This window comes from Nicotiana tabacum, chromosome 3, assembly GCF_000715075.1.
Source record: "Nicotiana tabacum cultivar K326 chromosome 3, ASM71507v2, whole genome shotgun sequence".
NCBI lineage: Eukaryota > Viridiplantae > Streptophyta > Magnoliopsida > Solanales > Solanaceae > Nicotiana > Nicotiana tabacum.
Window position 1 is genome coordinate 213,863,829 of NC_134082.1, and position 4,769 is coordinate 213,868,597.

A 4,769-nucleotide genomic window follows, 5' to 3' on the forward strand; every position below is an offset into this window, starting at 1 on the left:
CTCGTCAGATTATATATGACCCCTTTAATTTATTTGGAAGCATTAAAATAGGAATAATTAATGGGGAGGAATAATATGCATCTGATGGAGGATTTGTTCAAAATTGTCTGTGGGCTTGTCAATAGGATGAGTGTGCATGCCTTCATAAGTGGTGACCACAACTCCTTCATCTTTGGAAAGGCGTTGTACTTGCTTCTTCACATTGCATCCTTGATGTGTACATTTGTAGTAGCTTCTGCAAATTAACAAGAATCACCATACTATATACTATATTATATCAGCACCTTAAGAAACTAACTTAAATAGGTTCTGAATTGTCCTCTAGTAAAATTACCAACATGGCTATGTAAAGATTCAATTGGTGGACACCGTTGTTATTCAAAAGAGAAAAAGAAAATCTTTTTTATTGATCAGGCCGGTGTTAATATAATTACACACAAAAATGAGTGCAAGGTACTAATTAATTACTCCTCAAGATTCTTGGATTAACTACCCAGACCCTACGGTATGAAATAATATTGGGTATGTTGTTGTTAATTCTTGGATTAGCTAGATTGCAGTCGTCTGGATTCACGAGGGGATCGCAAGTTCCTTGTGCTAATTATTAAGACCAGCAAGATCTTAAATATTTATAAATACCAAATTTTCCCTTCTAAGTATAATTAACAATCAAAAACTGACTAGCTCACCAAAACAATAAAAATAGAAATTACAAGAAAAACTATTGTTCCCTCATCTCTTCCGTTTAGTTCCTTTGTTCGAAATTAAAACATGTACACAGGCTATGACTTGTATCTCATATAATCTTTCTAACTTAATTAAAAAGGTGACTATAAAGCATCTCATATAAGATCGCGTGATAACAACAACAACAAACCCAGTGTAATCCCATAAGTGAGGTCTAAGAAAGGCTGTGGGTATGCAGAAATACGAGAGTGGAAAAGCCATGAAAAAAAAGAAGCATAATCACAACAGTGTTGAAAAGAAATACATGCTCAAAGAGTGCTTTCCAGAAGATGGAGAAGGAGAGAATGCACTTACAGCCTCTCTCTCATATTCACCTGCAAGGCATGACATAGATAGTTGACAACAATAAAAAATATTAAAAAAAGGACTTGTGTTAGATTGACACTACAAATCTAATCCAAATAAAATAAATACAAAAAAGTATAGATGAGACGGTAGTGGAGAAGCCATGAATAAAAAACAGTAACAACACCAAGATAATAAAAAAACCGAAGGTATACCGCGATAACAAGGGCACTAAATCACAGTTTAAATTTTTCATTCATAACAAAAAAACTAAAGATAAGATAAATTGAGTATATGATGAGACATAACAACTACTCCATTTTAAGAAGGATAAGGTAGTGTTGAGACGAAAAAAATTACCTTGGGTAGTTGTTGTTCTTGACAGCTTTTTGTCCATATTTTCTCCAGCGATATCCATCATCAAGAATATCAACTTGGCTTCTTGTTTGGAAAGCAAATCTAGGCTTCTTAATTTTCTTATCCCCCTTTTTCTTAAGGGATGATATAATATTGGTAGTATGAATTTCTGATGAAACCACTCCCATAAGGCTGTTTTTGATGTTGGTTATGTTTTGCTCTCTTGCTGTAGAATTAGAAATCTCGGTCTTTAATCCCGAGGTCCATCCATTCATAGAGTTATAACCAATATTTATCGAATTTGAAAAGGAGTCAGAAGAAATGGTTCGAACACAGCTTGTTGAACCAAGAAAGGGCATCGACTGATTCTCCATTTATTGGTAGGATAAAAGAGCACCTTAATTTAAACTAGTTGGCTTAACTATATATGGTATGGAAAAAATATATGAAAATTTGGTGTTGTTATAGAAAGATACATATATGATCAAAATGGTTAAAGTTGTAAAAATAAAATGGTATATATAGTGATTTTGAAGGGCAGGTACGGTATTGTCTACATAATAACGTGGAAAATTAAGGTTACCGGCGGCTAGCTTGGTCAAGTCATCATTAACTTTGAGAAAAGGAAAATGAAAATTTGAGTGCGTAGAAAATTTGCACTTATAGCCAGTAGAATACGTGAAATACTTTGTCTTTGTCTCCATGGTATAGACTAAGGGAATATATGGACAAAACTTGAAAATAAATCAACTCCACGACATGTACAATTTATACTGGATTTGCAACAACAACAACAACCACCCAGTATAATCCCACTTAGTGGGGTCTGGGGAGGGTAGTGTGTACGCAGACCTTACCCCTACCCTAGGGTAGAGAGGTTGTTTCCAAATAGACCCCCGACATCCTTCCCTCCAAGAACTTCTCACCTTGCTCTTGGGGAGACTCGAACTCACAACCTCTTGGTTGGAAGTGGATTTGCATATATTCAAAATTTTATTTAGACAAAGACGGGCTCATCCAGTCCATCATCTCTAACAAGTTGTTGAAAAATCAAATGATAATAAAGGAAAGAGAAATAAGGAAAATAATTGCATATATACAAGGGGAAAAAAAAAACTAAAATATGTCAATTAATTAGAAAACGAGTAAACCATTTTAGGTGCATGTAATATACGAGGTTTACAATAAAATAGAGGGTCAAGAAGAAAAAGAGAAAAGAGGTCTTTTTGAACTTTCTAAGAAAGTATAGACGACGCGGCTAGAGTCCATTTACGAACGTGCATACATAATCCATCACACCCGGATCCAGTGGCGAAGCCATAAATTTTCTGAACGATGTTCAAACTTGAAATAAGTAAAAAAAATTCCGACAAAAGGTATTCAATATATGTTATGTATCTCTAAAATCTAATATTTTACCTATCAAGGGCGGCCGAAGGACAAGGCTACTAAAGTCATTGCTTTAGGCTCCCAAAACTAAAAGGCCCCAAAAATATTACTAGGAGTTTATTATATTATTATGCTTAACATATACTAAATTTTATATAATAATTATTAATAAGAGATTTCAAGTTTTAACAATTTATTTTTTTAGTTGAGGTTATAAAGATGAGTTGGAAAATAATAATAAATTTTTTCTCTTAGTAGTTAGCGTATTTTGTCTTCCTCTTCAGTTTTAATTTTTCCTCCTCTAAGTTTATTCATTTCTTTTCATATTTTTGACTATTTTATTTTCTGACTTCAACTCACGGTCTCTGACTTAGCTACTTTATTTAGTCATAGTTTGATGGATCAATAGAAAGCACATTTTTGTGTCTCATTATTATATGAATTTTACGAAATAAATTTAAGAGGCCTTTTGATAGAGCTTCGCTTTAGGCCATTAAATCCGTTGAACCGTCTCTGTTATCTATATACGCAATGTAATTTTCCAATAAATAGCGGTCAATTAGCAAAGTGTAACTTCGCCCATGATCACACCGCTATTGATTAATGAAGCCAGTTTATTTGAATGAGACTTATCCTACTGTCAGTCTTTTCCACGAATAACTATATGCAATGATATTCAAATGTTGCACTGTTCATATAGTTTGAATCTCGAGAAACAAATTAAAAAGTGTCTCATAAATAAATAAATAAAATATCTCATCTTAACTGTTTAAATTTTCAGTTAAGACTTTACACATACATGCATAACTCTACAACAATTTATTATGGATGAGTACGTATTCTTTATGTATATTCAACTTTCTGATGGTGCACATACATATGATTTTAGATTTGTCTATTAGAAAGTAGCTAGGATAAGAATTAAGAGTACTAGTCCAAGCAATAATTGTGACAATGTAAATAGTTCCTTATTTTACATAATGTCCTTCTGGAAGCATAAGTGAATGTTTAATCTAGAAAGCCAACAAAAAAAAACTATATATACCATTTGTTTTACTACGTACGACGGCATTAATTCCTCTTTGATCTTGACGAGAGCAGTCATGCATGACACCAGAAAATTTGACTACTGCTCTAATTTAGTTTCTATCATTGAAAAAAAAATTATGTACATGTAATTTGATCAGCGGTGGAGCCAAATTTTTTTCAAAGGGGGGGGGGGTCGGATTATCAAAATATAAATAAGTAAAATCAGAGGCGGCTCAATGATATTTGTGGCCTAAAGCCAAAATTAAGAAGAAGCCTTAAATTTATTGTAATACACATATTTATTCTTTAATTGATTTCTTTTCTTATTGTTTTGTAATAATGGTTTATGAATCATTTTGTACGTATTTTAGCCCTTCACTCGGCTACATGCTAGTTCCCACTATCAAAGATATCTAGTAACTCTACTCACCAAAGCTTCAATTTTTTTTAAGAAACATATATCTGCAATAAAGATAATATTTTTGTAAGTTCCCATCATCTAATGATCTTAATTTTGTAAGTAGATGTCGAAATACTTTTTATATATTTGAAATACTTTAAGTGTCTTTGAAATTGAAAATATGACTTGACCTATTCTTTATAAGAAATAATCTATTTTAAAATATATTACAAGAAACTTTATTTTTATTTGTTTATTATCAATGTCGTCATCAAACTATTATTTTGTCATATTTCATGTTTATTATGAGATTCAAGTATTGCTTTTTCCGAAATAATCTCTATTACACTCCAAGAAAGAAAATTACATAACCCTTGTACTATTTTTATAATAATATTAATTGTTAATGAACAATTGGGGTCTTCACTTTGAAGGGGCCTAAAGCAATTGCTTTAATCGCCTTCCCTTGAGTCGGCACTGAATAAAATCAAGCCAAATGAATTCAAACATATAGTGTATATACATAATGTTGGTGTAATTTTTTGGCAAGGCATATCAAATT

At 32.2% G+C, this 4,769-nt stretch overlaps 1 non-coding gene across 1 annotated transcript; it reads right to left on the reverse strand.

Annotated features, from left to right (window-relative positions):
* Positions 1-206: 206 nt before the first annotated feature.
* Positions 207-1,530, reverse strand: LOC107763775 (uncharacterized). The gene is made up of 3 exons (XR_012708166.1): positions 1,393-1,530; positions 1,042-1,061; positions 207-235 (listed from the first exon to the last, which is right to left on the reverse strand). It is a non-coding gene; the product is annotated as an uncharacterized LOC107763775 (transcript).
* Between the last annotated feature and the right edge of the window lie 3,239 nt (positions 1,531-4,769).